Here is a 16,032-nt window from a genome sequence, read left to right on the forward strand (position 1 = left end):
TCTATACATCGCGTGCTGACAGATTACAGTTGCTATGGATTTGAGAATCACGGTAAGGGCAGCTACGTCACTTGCCCAATTCAAAAACTACCGGTGTTCCTTCCACACAGTGGCGATATTTTAATTCCAACAAAAGAGTACCTGATAAAGTGTAGGCTCCACAAACCCCTTAAAGTCCACACAACGGGCTCTCCTTGCTTTCAACGTAGGAGGCGTTCCTTACAGCTTTCACATGCCGTGTTCTCACCATCATGAAGCAGGTGGGCTGAACACTGGAGGCGTTCTTTGATCGCCAACAAGTGTTGTAAATAAAGCCAATACGACATCCAGAGATGAGTAAATTCTTCTTTATTCAGCCCACCAAGAGACATGACCTTTCCATTGCCAGCCTCTAAACCAACTGCCCACCCCATTCAAAAGCCAACATTCAGAACAGAACCTTGACATTGATGCAGCGAGATTAACTGCTTGGGTTACTCCAAACACCATACTAACCTGGGCCCATAAAACACACATACATAAGCTGATAATCATCGCTGGTGATCAGGACTTATTTTACTCTGATGATAATTTTACCTTTACACGATTTCTTACCAAACCTTATCAGCTTAGTTCTTAATTTCCTCTGTTAAAATGGATCAGGTTGTTATCAGAATAGGTAGAAATGACATTTACCTTTATTACTTTGAATGACCACAGACTCAAGAGAGTTTTAAAAGCTTTAGCTATGCAATACTTTTGTGAGTCAAATACCAATACATGTTAAACACCAACTTTTAAAGAAGAAAATTATCACAAGTATAACATAAAGACTTAATAAAATGTCATGACGTTGGTACCTGGGAAAGGTGAAAAAGGAAAATGGTACAAGGACATACCACACTGATTTATAGTTACCTAGAATGGTGTGAGGACCAACCCCTGGCCAAGAAGATGGAAAAGGGACTCCCGAGTAGTCAAGAGCCATCAGTTCAGGACAGGTTCAGGACAGGACAGGTGACCTCTTCTAAGTGCAACACCAGTGTTGCACCCCTCTCTGGTTTATGCTCTCAATTCTTCCCCTTCTAGATGGACAGGTTCGCCTTCTTCATCGATCTCTCCAGCTCTTCTCTCTCTCCGTCACTTCATTCTCGATTCTTCTGTCAGAGTGCTCGAGCAGCGTCTCTGACCTCCATGGCATCTGCCGTCTTCTGCTTCAGTGATGGGTCGGTGACAGGTCGGTGACAAGTCTGACAATCTAACTGACTGAGTCTACCTTAGTTATACTGTTCTAAGTGTATGTACCACCCCCAATGTTTTAATATTCATGAATCCCTGACTTCCGATTGAACAATGAGATGGGGAGAGGTTGTCACACCATAATAATGTAATGCCATTTCTTTTACTTATTGTTCTATGTTCCCGCCCCTTAATTACTTTCCCAAGCTTTATTTTCACACCCGCATTTCACATTAGGATCTATACATTTTATGCAAATTTTGTCTTCTTCTCCTTCCCCCTCCGGGTCATGAGGTGGTGTCCCCAGGAGCTTCTCTGGTTAAAGTATCCTTTGCTGGGTTTCATCGCCACAGCATGGAGTTTGACAGAGTCCAGTGCACTTGTGCATAAACAGGCAAGATGGAGATTTCAGACACCCTACAGGCCCAAATGCGAACTAATCATAAAGTCAAAGGAAAACATGTTAGTATACAAAAATAAATGAATGCACTGTATACCACTTATTCCTACTCTATTCCCTTTAATTTATTTTAACTATTGCCTTAGCAATTTAGTAAGATGTGAGGTCTTAGTTTAAGCACAGCATATGCATTAGCATGTAAGATTCAAGCTGCTGCGCAGCTGCAAACAGTTCCCACCAAAGCGAAAGACGTCAAACTACGTAGATGCAGTAGACGCATGAGCAGAAGATTCCTGTGTTTTCAGCAGCCATTTTAAGTCACTCTGATTACTTGTTAGTAAAGCACATTTGAAAGCTTCCCCTAGATGATGCATATGTAGTGTAATGCAATTATTAGTATCCACAAAACATGTTGGTTACATTATTAAATTTTATTCGAGAGGATCGCATCCGAGCAAGTTTCTTACAAACCTTGCTCCATCAATCCCCTCTTTGATGGCATTTTATGCCATCACTAATTACTAAACCAGATGCCAACTTTAGCAATTTCCCATTTCTATTTCTTCGATTCTTTTGGAATTTCCCTTTCCTTGTCTCTTTTAAAAACCTTTCATTCTTTTGTAAATTTCTCCCCCTTTATCTTTTCATGCTGTATTTCTTCATATTTTTTTTCCTTCCCTTTTTATTCACTCCATGCCATTTTCTTTTTCTGCAGCATTTGCACCAAACCATTATTGTTAAGGCTAATAAAGTTATTCCTATTATTGGCATCGGTATTTGACCTATAATACTTCTCACTACATTAGAAAACCAACTGCCTATAGTAGAAATACTATGTGTTAGTTTCTTCCATACACTGTCAACTTCCAGTGGTTTCAAGTCTTCTTACAAATGTTGATATTTTTTAACATATTTCCTAATTTCAACACTTTTGTTAGGAATATAAGTACAACAATGTTGCACCTTTCACATTTTACAGACTCTTTTGCCAATAATATTCCAAGAGCAAGTCGATTTTGCAAAACCACAGATTTTACCGCAACTAGTTCGGTATTGATCAATAAGAATCCTCCAGCAGTGTCAGTCGATAAGCGATCCAGCACTGTAGATAATTTACAAATTCTTTGTGTATTCAGAATTACTCCCACTGAAGGTATCAATGCACTGAATATGTCTCCTACAGTTTCTGAAAAACTAGCCCTTTGCTTGCGTGTTAGTCCGTTATTTTCTTCATTGCTTACAGTGATTCTTTTTTTACATGTTATACTTTAGGGAATACTATTCTGAAAATAGCAAATCCCATACCAGTGGTCAGGCAGCTTAAAGTAAGCTTTGTTTCCACAGACATATTAAACTCCAGGAAATACTGGATCTGTTCCACCTTTAAGTCCCCATCCTCCTATTATCAGAAAATTGTCCTCATATTCACTGGAACCAATAAATATATTGTTATATTCTGTTTTTAACCTATGAAGACAGATTTTCCCTTTCTTTTCAAGGTCCAACGACATAGCAGCATGAGTCTTGCCAGTTGCAATAAGTTCTGCTCTCTCAGCCCGCTTAGGTATATGAGGTTTCGGTTCACAGGCCCTTCTATGAAAATCCTGTCTCCTTTTCTCTTCTAAATTCAAAAATATATTTTCTTCTTCATGTAACTTACATGTCAAATTGTTCTTATGTGCTTCAGCTATATCTATTGGTTTCATCGTTAGAAAATATTCACCCATGAATTGTGAATCTCTACTGCTAAGGATGGGGTTCATACTTTTCCGCAAGGGAACTTCAGATAAAATCACATCTACGTTAGAATAATATTATTGTAACTTTCCAGTTCTGTCAAATAGACTAGCTAAAATACTACATGAAGTACTATATGTCAATGGTAAATGATAATATGTCACTCCTTCTGCTACAGATGTCGGCAATTTCATACATATATCAGAATTGCTAACTTCCATCGTTTCTACATAGTGTTAGCAAAAACATTTATATCTGTATCATCTTTATACACTCTGTGATGTAAATCTTTCTCATCTGGTCCTTCTAATTCTACTCTGTCTTGCTTAATGTTAGGTACCCTTCCATGTGCATTAGTGTCATTCTGTTTATTTGCGGTCATTAGATAGGGAATGGCTATTGTCAGTACTAACCATACTATAAGTACTAAAAAATGGTGGACCGTGACCAGCTGTGGGGTATCATGCTGGACATGGGAGTCCCACCATATCTTTGTTACCAGCTTAAACACCTCCATGAGGGAACATTTGCTAGAGTAAGGTTCGGCAAGAACGGTAAATTAACGGCTCCCTTCCCCGTTGGAAAGGGGGTGAGGCAGGGTTGTGTGCTCGCGCCGACTCTCTTCTCCCTCTTTCTTAACGGGTTAATCAAAGATCTACTTGCCGTTAAGGATATCGACTCTCCAAAACTAGCACACCGCAAATTTCCTTCATTACTGTTTGCAGATGACACCCCTAGTACCACTAAGGATGGATTTGGATATGCTCCTGATTGCGGACCTAATCTCCTCACGCCCTTGCTACATTGGCGACGGCGGTGGAGTACCCCAGAGTAGGGTCACTATAGGGAGGAATTAAAAGTGGTAATCTCCACCATGAGGGCTGGTAGTATACCCTGGATGTCCTTTATTAGGGATACTTTTCATGCAATAGGGAGGGAGGAGCTACCTCAAAAAGATCCTTAGCTAGTGCCTTGAAAGAGTACAAATTGACAAGTATTTTACAGATAGTTAACCCCTCTAGTTTAACCTATGGGTTTTTGGAGTTTAAGGCCCAATATATATTTGAGCTGGTGTTGGATTCAATACAGCCACCATTGACTAGGAAGCTGTTTTTGCAATTTAGATATGGGATCTCCCGCTTCATGCTTTAACCAATAAGTGGGTGGGCGCTACCCCTTGCCTATGTCCTGGATGCCTAGTGGAGGAAGAAACAGTAATTCATGTGTTGTTCTTCTGCGTGGCATATAAGCAGGCTAGGTTTAAGTGGGTTATTCAACTCTGTAGAAACCTGGGTATTAAGAATTATATAGAATTCTATAGGATCCTAAAATCTGATACTAACCTGGTTTGTGTTGTTGCAATTTCGAAATTTCTCTTTGCAATGTGGTGTAAACGAAGGCATTTACAAAAATAGTGAGATTATAAGTAATACCAGCTCTTACTTGTCATTGTTGTGATTTTGTACTCTGTAATCATTAAGCCTGTATGTGTAGGTATTTGCTGATTAATTTATGTGAAAAATAGTAATACCTGCTAACTCGCTGCTATTTCGATTTTAATGTGTTGTAAATTTAAATGTGCTCCCCTTTGGATGTAATAGCCGAAATAAAGTTTTTTGATGATGAAGATAACTAAAAAATGTGCTACATATACACATTCTACAGCATCTTTTTTACACAATTTTGTTTCGGTTTTCCAGCAGTTCTATTGTCAGCCATTTTAGACTAAGGAGTTTTTTCTCCTCTTTTTAACTTTTGTACAGCATATAACCTGGGGAGTTATTTCTTGAAGTTGGTCTCACTTCTTCGTCAATTCGATCAGCATTTAATTCTTCATCACTATCTCCACTTATTTCCAGATTCTCTAAATCTTTAAGAGTCACATATGTCCATTAAGGACCTTTGAATTTATTATTCAGTGTTTTCAATCGTGGACTTCTCTTTCTTGGCTTTTCTGTTGATGGTCCAGATTGGCTAGTTACTTCATTTACTTGGTCAGGTTCTTCACTTATTGTCTTAAGGCGAAATTTAAGTCTCTTGATTACACCAGGCCAAGTATCACCTTTCCTGAGTCTTTTAGCTTGCACTGTGCTTTCAGTTTTTCAAGTGCTCTTTTGTTTTTGTTGATTTGTGGCACAACTTGATTATTTTCGTCTTCTGAATTCCTCTCTATTTGACCTTGTCCAGGGCTTATTACCTTGGCCGTTTCTGCCTGGATGTATTATTCTTTCCTAATCTGACCCTGTTCAGGATGTTGTTTGATTTGGCGTTTTTCTACTTCTTCCTGAACTTGTTTTTCTTTTCCTTACTGGTCCTGCTGAGGTCTTATATTTTCTTGATTTTCTTCTGCCTGGGTGTTGTCTCTAATGCCTATCTGTCCCTCCTCAGACTTGTGGATGTTGTTTGATTTTCTTCTGTCTGAGTATATTGTTCTTTCCTTATATGGTCCTGCTCAGGTTCAGTATTGGCTTTTTTTTCTGTAATCTGAGCACGTTTTTCTATTCCTGATTCGTCCTCACTCTCATCCTGTCTTTCTAATCGAGTTTGACTTCTTGTTCTCACAATAATTTCAGGTATGTCCACTACTGGGATCCAGTCATCCTGACTAGTGCTAGGTTGTTCTTGTTCAGCTACTTCAGGATCTGTTACTTGTGCTCCTTCAGCTGTACAACCTTCAGCCACCTCAACTTCTTGAGTTTGTGGTTCTACTTCGTCAGGTGCTGGTACTCTCTTGGTAGGGCTTGCATGAATCCAATCAGGCAAGCCTGCACATTTTACAACTGCTGTAACCAATATAACCTGATGTGGCTTTTCCCACCTTGGTGCATGGCACGATTCTCGAGTGTGATTTTTCACTACTACACAGTCACCGGGATTTAGATCATGCACTTGGTTTCGCTGCCTGGCAACATCGTCTGCCCCAACCTGGTGAGAGATAGAACGCACTTGGTCAGCCAACTCTTTGCAATACTCTAGCACCAAATCATCAGATATATTCAACAGCTTGTGTCCTGGAATACATGCTTGCCTCATTGCCCTTCCCATGAGTATTTCATGTGGACTCAAGCCTGTATTTTTGTCTGGGATACTTCTGAGTCCCTTCAGGACAAGAGGTAAAGCATCAGACCACTCCAGTGGGGTGGGTGCACACACCTTTCCCAGTCTAGACTTGATGGTGCCATTCAATTGTTCTACCACTCTAGAAGCCTCTGGGCGGTATGCTCGGTGCAGTTTTTGCTCAATTCTAAATGCTTCACAAATTAATCAAATTATTTCATTATTAAAATGAGACCCTCTGTCTGATTCAATGGTTACTGGACAACCGAATCATGGAATGAGTTCCCTCAATAAGAGTGTGGCCACTGTCAAGCTGTCATTCCTTCTGGTCGGGTATGCTTCCACCCACTTGGAAAATAGACAAACTACAACAAGTACATATTTTAGTCCTTGACAGACAGGTAACTGAATGAAATCTATTTGAAGTCTTATAAATGGACCCTCTGCTTTCCCAATTTTCCCTGTGCAGACTACAGTTTTTCTGCCTGGGTTCATTTGCTGACAAGTTAAGCATCTCTTGCAAAGACTTTCTGCGACATTCCTGAACTTTGCATTGAACCAATCTTGTCTGAAAAGTCTAATCATAGCATCTCTGCCTATGTGAGTGTCTCCGTGGTACATTTTAGCCATCGGTGCAAGCATACAGTCTGGCAAAATTGGTCTTTCATCTAGGTAAATCCACTCACCATCATCAGCCCTTCTCTGACAACCTATTTTCTCCCACTCCTCTTTTTCATTTATGTCTGCATCTTGTAATTTTTTCACTTCTTGCCATGTTTCTGTGCTCCCCAGTAGCATAAGTTGGCAGTTGATTCCACATGCTTCAATTTTCTTGTTTACTGCTATTTTGTATTTAGCACAATGTTTGGCAACTTGGTCAGCATAACGATTACCAGCTGTCACCTTTTCATTTCCTGACTGGAGAGCAGCACATTTGACCACGGCCACTTCTTTTGGCAACTGAATTGCTTCAAATAATTCTTTTACAAAATTTCCATTTTTGATAGGGGTTCCTGAAGAAGTCATGAAATCCCTCTGCATCCAGAGTTGGCCAAAGTCATGCTCAACCCAGTAGCCATACTGACCGTGAGTGTAAATGGTTACTCTGCAATTTTTCCCAATTTTGCAAGCTATAATAAAGCAATCAATTTGGCTACTCGTGCAGACTTGACTTCCGGTAAACAGGATTCTTCATCTATTCCAGCCAATGTGCACACAGCATAAGCAACACTTAACCCTCCTTCCTCAAACCATGTACAAAAAGCTCATGTTCTGCATCTTTAAGGGTTCTCCCTTTATGTCTGGACGAGGTTTTTCTTTGCATCCTCTCTGCTCATTCGCCCTCTTGGTTTGCCCCCACTATTGTCACCATGACCTTGACCTTTCCCTTGGTTTTCTGCCTGACTACTTAGCTGAAGCACTTGCTGCTCTGCTAATTTTACTTGGGCCCACATTATCTTTTCTTCTAAATTCTTTTGTCTATTGTCGATTTCTTCCTGCAGTACTTTGCGTACTTGAGGATTTCCTCTATGGCTCTGCTTGCCAACATAGCATGTGTTGTTAATCATTTGCGATATGTCCAACCTTAATGCAGACACAAACCGGTTCTATCTAATTTCATCTAATCAGTTTCTTTTGAGGGAATCTTTCCTTTCAAGAATGTAATTAGCTGATCATATTTTTTCATTACCTCAGCTGAAGGGGCTCCTGTCTTTTCATCTCTTGGGTACTCATTAGGCCAATCTATTGTAATTTTACATTCTGTCCATAAAACAGCAGGCCGTTAGAAGTAATGGGGTAACCCAGTAACCCTCAGAACCTGGGCATGGAAACTAAGCAACAACAATGGTGCCAGGTCTAACACTGCTGATTTATGTTAAATTGAAAAACTGTAATTAATACAAATCAACACAATATATCCAAAGAAGGATAGATATAAGGAGACACACACTGACCACAATGGTTCTAAAGGTAAATCTTTTAAGGTAAACCTTGTAGTGAGTTAATTCACAATTTCATGAATAGCTGTCCAAAACAAACAAACACGTGGACTATGTATACATTGAGTGAATAGGTCGTGACTGGTGACAGAGTGCTGTACACAGTTGAACGAGGTGACAAAATAATCATACATATAGAAAAAACATTACATCATGAGTGTCCACTTTAGAATACAATTGTCACAACCGGATAAATTATTCCCTTGTTTCATTGAGACTCTGTGTGGACGGATATATAAAAAGAACGCCGACGTTTGGACCCTATGTAAATGTGCAGATTTGTGTGCATCTGTGTCGGGTCTTCATCAGGACTAAACTATATTTCTTTAGCCCGGTCCTTCAAAGGGGGGGAGGAGAATGTCAGCTGAGAGACTCCATAGTCATGCTTGGCAAAAGGTTTTCTATAAAATAAGCAAGGCAAAATTCAGTTCTCTGCTGCTGTAGAAAAAGGTAATGTGTAACCTAATTGGAAATGTGGTAGGGACTGAGCATACCTGGTTTCTTTGTACACGATCTTCTACACCAGCCGGTGGAAAGATCAGGAGGAGGGGTGACGCCGTGGCGATCACCTGAAAGTAAAGAGCAACGGAGCCCAAGGTCAGCCCAAGGTTGTGGGAAACCGGGCTAAGTGAATGGGTGATGGCTAAATTGGGAGTCCCACACATCTCGCAAATGTTTGTACTATGCTTCATTTCCCACACCATTACAAAGCCCCATGTGGTGGTCCTAGAAAGCGTGAAGTGAGCTTAGGTGAAGTGCTTCTGTACAGTGAGCCGTATCTGCTTCCATTTTACCTATAAAACACTTGACTGACCACGTACAAGCCCGCACCTCCATAACTGTTTTTAACCGTATCTAGGAGAGTGGCATTTTGAAGCATATGCGATGGTCTCAGCTAGTCTGGATGTTACAGATACAGCTCACTGTACAGAAGCACTTCACCTAAGCTCACTTCACGCTTTCTAGGACCACCATCTTTTAGAATAGCGCTGCCACCACAATGGGCTTTTTAATAGTGTGGAAAATGAAGCATAGTACACACACTTGCGAGATGCATAGGACTCACAATTTAGTCATCACCCATTCACTTAGCCCTGGTTTCCCGCAACCTTGGGCTGACCTTGGACTCCCTTGCTCTTTACTTTCAGGTGATCGCCATGGCGGCACCCCTCCACCCGATCTTTCCACCAGCTGGTGTAGAAGATCGTATACAAAGAAAACAGGTATGCTCAATCCTTACCACATTTCCAATTAGGTTACACATTACCTTTTTCTACAGCAGAGGCCTGAATTTTGCCTTGCTTATTTTATAGAAATCCTTTCACCAAGCATTACAATGGAGTCTGTCGGCTGACATTCTCCTTCCCCCCTTTCACAATTGGGTACTTGTGCCCTAATTGTTTTACCACTGAAACACACCAGGTTCTGATTCTGCCCTCCTTTATTTTACATTTACAGGCTGTCCTACCTTCCTCTTTTAGTCCTGATGAAGACCCGACACATATGCACATAAATCTGCGCACTCACATAGGGTCGAAACGTCAACGTTCTTTTTATGTATCCGTCCACACAGAGTCTCAACGAAACAAGTGAATAATGTATCTGGTTATGACAATTATATTCTAAAGAGGACACTCATGATGTAATGTTTTGTCTAAATGTATGATTATTTTGTCACCTCGTTCAACTGTGTACACGACTCTGTCACCAGTCACGACCTATTCACTCAATGTATACATAGTCCATGTGTTTGTTTTGGATAGCTATTCATGAAATTGTGAATTAACTCACTACAAGGTTTACACTAAAATATTTACCTTTAGAACCATTGTGGTCAGTGTGTGTCTCCTTATATATCCTTCCTTGGATATATTGTGTTGATTTATATTAATTACAGTTTTTCAATTTAACATAAATCAGCTGTGTTAGACCTGCCACCATTGGCGTGGGTCTCCCTTCCATTTTTGCTGTTGCCTCATGTGTTCTTCTGGTGTTAGATGATTTGGGCACTGTGCCACTGCTGTCCAGTGCCACATTGTGAGGGCTCCCTACTGTAAATTGATGTATTGATTAGTGGTTCCATGATTGGATATTTGGTTTACTTGTCCGACCCTAGTGCAGTGCACTGAGTGTGCCCAGGGCGTGTAAATCCAAATTCTGCTAGTGGGCTTGCAGCACTGGTTGTGCCACCCAGAGAAGCAGCCTTGTAAAATGTGTCTAAGGTTTGCCATTGCAGAGCCTGCGTGCAGTCTGGTACTGTCATGCTGACTGAGCAAGTGCACCCACTTGCCAGTCCCTAAACCTTCCTTGTCTTCATAATAGGCACCCCTATGGTAGGCCTAAGGCCAGGGTGAATTGTAAGTATAAGGTAGGACAAGCCCTGATGTGTGTGGCATGTCCTAATAGTGAATTACAGATTTTTGTTTTTTCACTATTGCAAGGCTACCTGTTCCCCATAGTATAGAATGGGCTGCTGGATTGTTACATGTTTATAATCCTAGCAGACTCAGGGAACATGGTAGAAATTCGAGTTTATAAGTATTGGGACCCTGAGCCCATGAAATTAGATCACTCCTGGAACGGACAAGAAGAACCCTCTGCTGAGGAGAAGGAACCTGAAGAAACTGAGGAAAGACTATTCCCAAGCTGAAGTGCTGCTTGGGGGATTGGCCTGCAGTGGTTGCCTGGCTGCCTAAGATAGGAGAAAGGACGTTGTGGAGTTTACCTTTGCTTTTCAACTTCTCCTAAAAAGATCTCCAAGGGCTTGGAAGAGAGCTTGTCCCCTGACCGAAGTCCCAGGACCAGTGGACTTCACCAGCCTTTGTGAATTGCTACTATTCCAATGGCTACAGAGGCAGGGAGCTGTGACCGACTCTCACGACCGGCCCGGTGTTCTGTTGGCACCACACTGTGCAACGTCTGCCCCGAACAGCGCAAGCTCTGCGCTCACCGACTCCGTCTCGACGCCGTCAACGAGCCTTAGCCTGCACCGCGACTGGAAGGACACCGCAACGTGCAACGCCTCGCTACACCAAATCGAACTGGTCTGACCAACGCGGTCACTGCTGCTGGCTTCGAGTACTGTGACCACACCGGAATTAGGCACCGCCTCGCAGACTTCGCGACGCACCCCCCGACTCGCACCGCTGTCCGGACTGACTGACTCCAGCTCCCGAACTCCGCCTCGAATGCCGCACCGTAAAGCTGGAAGCACCGCAACTAGCAATGCCCGCCACGAACAACGCAAGCTCTGAGCGATGGAAAGGACACTGTGACCTGCAACGCTTTCTTTTCCTGCACCGCGACGATCACCAGAACCAGCTCGCACATCCGTGCCGGCCGCCCCAAGGAAAAGGTTCTGTGTTTGAGTCTGTCGACCTTTGAGTGAGCCCGGACTGCCCCAGTCCGCTGGATTTATTAGACTCTGTGTTCTTTCAGCACGCTGTAGCCGGACAAGGCTACCGACTCGCACAGAACTTTGATTCACACCGTTTTAACCAGAATTCTTGAAATTTGATAGTACTATGGATTCTTTTTGTTGTTTATTGGTCTTGTGGTAACTCTAAATAAACTATAACTTATTTTTGATACAAAACCTTGTGTGGTGTCCATTTGTAGTGTTGTCACTGGGTTACTGTATGTAGTCATAAATGCTTAACTTACATCGCCTCTGAACTAGCCTTGACTGCTCGCGCCACGCCGCGCAGAGGGTGAGCAGGGGTTATTTTAAGAGGGTAATTCCCTTGCCCTGACTAGAGGAGAGGGTCCCTGCTTGGCACAAGTACCTACCTGCGCCCACCAGAGACCCCCAGTTCTAACAAGCAGGACCAACTATGTCAAAAAAACATCCAAATCCTTTAACAAGACTTTCAAAACTTTCACAAATCTTTCAACTTGCCTGTACCATTCTACTGGTTTTTCTCTAGGCTTTGGGAAATCATTTGTAAATGATAATATATCCTGTCGAGTCCATGTCGAGTCCATGGGACATGTACATAACCTCCTCCTGGAACTTCTCTTATTGGGCACAACCTTTCAATGTGCAGGGGTTGCGGGAGTAGCAAGGAAACGATTGAGCATGTGGCATGTCTCTGCCCTACACTACGTGACGACCGAAAAATCTTGATAAAGAGTGAATGGAATAAACTTGGCATCCGTACGTGCCGACAAGCTATCATTTCTTCAATGAATCCGGACAATTCACTGCTCAATATTCGGTTCACTAAGTTCATGACACGAGCAGTAAGAATATTTATAATCAGAGAGAGCCAGCAAGTAAATAATAGTCAATTGTAAAGGGCGGTCTAAGCCCTTTGCTACACCAAATATCAGCCGACATCGGCCTTTTTTCACACGGATTACCTCTTGCCCCCGTGCGCTTGAAGAACATTTAAATCACTACATGTAGGGCCTTCACCATATTAATGGACCCACGCCATTATCGGTACCAACCACTCATCCTTAATGACTAGGGTCTTGGCACCTGTCCTTAGCAGATGTTAATTCAGAAGGGCCAACCTTGGTCCCCACCATTTTTTAATTACCCGTTATTAAGTTGCACTGATCAGATGAAGTTAATATTTCATTAACAAAGATGGATGGCCAGGTTTTTTTAATAATTTATGGATGAATCTTTCCTTTTAACCCACTGTGATGATACGAATGGACTAAATGGACACCCTTAGGTGGATCCCCAGAAGAAAAAAAGAAAAGAAAAGGAAAAAAAAAAAGAAAAAAACTAAACAAATGTTTTAAAGCTAAGATGCAGCTCCAAGACAAAATGCGTGTCTCTTGCACTATGTGTAAATATTTTAGTAATATCGATACACGTTTAAAAAAAAATGTTTTTTAAATCTGTGATAAATGTTTGCCATTGTGATGATTTTTATTAATTAAACAATAAAGTTCTACTACAGTGCCAACCTTTCAACTTTTTCTGTTTCTTTCATTAAATACTCAGCTGTTGTTCAATTTGCCTGTGCTTCTTCCTTTTTCTTTTTCCACCTAGTTTTCCATCTATCCAAATCTCTCCATTTTTGTAACTATGTTATCAATTCCTTTATCTGTAACTTTCTTCCTGACACATTAATGTTCTCTAAATCTTGGTCAGAAAATCCTGCTCCATATGGTTTCTGCAATACTTTGGATTTCCCTACGTCGATGCTCATTTCTGAAGCTAAATTCATTAATTTTTAATGAAATATTTTCGTATTTCGGGTGATACTTCTGCATATAAAAAACAACTCTTCTCCGCTGAAAGTATTTCATCTTTCTACCCCTACATTTCCAGCTATCATTTCTTCCAATTCTACTCTTAATTTAAATATATCCAATACCTTTGGCTGTGTTTTTGGCTTTCTATTCCTTGTGTCCATCTCTCTATTTCTTCTGGGGTTACTACAGTGGCACTTTTTGTTCCTGTGGATGTTTCAATCTGTACCTCTTTTGAGCATCCGGGTGTGGCTTTTCTAAAGAATCGCTTATTGGTTCTCTTTTGGGCAAATCCATTAAGGAAAATATCGACTCTCACGCACTTGCCTGATCATCAATTACTATATTTTCTTTCCTGGATTGTGTGATCGATGTAGTCAGGACAGGTGTTTTAGGATAATTTTGCTTATCCCCATATAAGGGAACAACAGGACCTATAGTCACTGGTATCGCTAGTGCTTCAGGATTTGTATTTAGCGGGGTTATTTTCTGAATTAATTCACTTCTATTTTTATTTATTGCTTCTCTTTCTTTTTCTTGAAGTACCCTTTCCATTGTATTCTCAGGTACTACCTGCGAAACCAAAGGTGTTTTCAGATACGGGGCACTAGGGGTAATTCTATTTAATTCTTCCTGGCGAGGTGGTGGATTTTTCATTAAAATATCTTCAACACAGTCATCTTCTGAATCTCCACTACCAGTCACTAAATGTTTTGTTTTCTCTGTACTTTTACTTCCTGTTGTTTCTTCTGTGGTCAGTACAGGATATAATCCTTCCACTACCATGGCCTGACTCCATTGTTTCATCTGAGTATCTCGAGTTTATCGGGGAAATCTAGGATAAAATTAGTTTCCCATTCTTCTAGAGATTCGTACTGCGTTAATCTAGGTCTTGGATCTAACTCATTCATGCGAGTTCATAAATTGTGTAAAACTCTTCCATTAAATGTTCCGTACTCAGGAAATGCTAATACTTCATCATCTTTTGTGTATTCTATCCAATTTTCTAACCATACATAAGTGTGATAGCCTCTTTCTATCATCATCAAAGATGCAGGTATCCTTTTTAAAATAATTGTTGATTCTCTGCATAAATGACATTTTCCTTTTCCCTTTGTACATTGTGCTTGGCTTTCCTCTAATAAACTGCTCGTGGGCAAAACCTACGAATCTTCTATCTGGACGGGTCCGTAGTATAGTAGGATCTTGGCTCCACATACAATTCCCACTGTCTATTACTACCGAAACGTCTATTTTGGCAATTAATCAATTGTTTACTTGTACTCTAATGCTTCTCCAACACCAGTGCATCTTTTATTCTGATGACCAATCAACATTTAGCTTACTTATTTACTTTAACCAATGTTTGCGTGGCTTTTCTGTGACGTTAGTTTCGCTCCTCTGTACTCACCCCTCATTTACAATTTTACCTCAGCTGCACGCCGCTGTCTCAACCAATCCCAGCGCTGCTTTTAGTGACGTCAGTGCAGCACCATCAACTGACCCCTCCTTTGCAAGGTAATGCGAAACTCAATTTCTTTCAAATTTACTTACACATTTCATTAATTAACAACGTAAAAACATTCGCTACTGTGCTTGATTTACTAATTCCAAAGAAAAGTCAATTCCTTTCACTGCGAGTAAAACTTTTCCATTTACCCTCACACATTACGAGTAAAACCTCTTCCATTTACTCTTCACTCAAGCATCAAAGAACCTGCTGCTCCATCGGTATTACCCTTTCTAGGTGATATAAGGCCAAAGTTTCACCAGCGAACTCCTTTGAATGTTACCTTTACACCATTTCTTACCAAACCTTATCACCTTAGTTCTCAATTTCCTCTGGTCAAATGTTATGTTATGTTATGTTATTATTTATTTATAGAGCGCGCGTTCACCCATGGGTTTCATGGCGCTAATGTCTGAGGTCCTGTAGTAATCCCTAATCGTAGGCCTGCTTGAATAGCCATGTTTTCAGGGATTTTCTGAAGACCAGGAGACTGTCACATTTCCTGAGTGAGATAGGAAGGGAGTTCCAGAAAGCAGTTGCTAAGTAAGAAAAGCAACTTCCTCCTTGCTTCTTTCTTTTAAAGGAGGGGATGGTCAACAGCTTCAGATGGGCAGAACGGAGATTGCGTTGTGGTTTATGTACAGTCAACAGCTGTCTCATACATTTTGGACCTTTACCATGTAGAGCTTTAAAAACAATACACCCGGTTTTAAAGGTGATCCTTTGGGCCATTGGTAACCAGTGGAGTTTTTTCAGAATTGGTCGGGCTGATTGCCATTTGGGCTGTTTCCATATCAGCCTTGCCGCCTGATTTTGGACCATCTGCAGTTGTTTCAGGGCGCCAACTGGGAGCCCGAGATAGGTGGCATTCGACAAATCAAGACGAGAAAGTACCAAGG

Source organism: Lissotriton helveticus, chromosome 3_1 (genome assembly GCF_964261635.1).
Source record: "Lissotriton helveticus chromosome 3_1, aLisHel1.1, whole genome shotgun sequence".
In the NCBI taxonomy this organism is placed as follows: domain Eukaryota; kingdom Metazoa; phylum Chordata; class Amphibia; order Caudata; family Salamandridae; genus Lissotriton; species Lissotriton helveticus.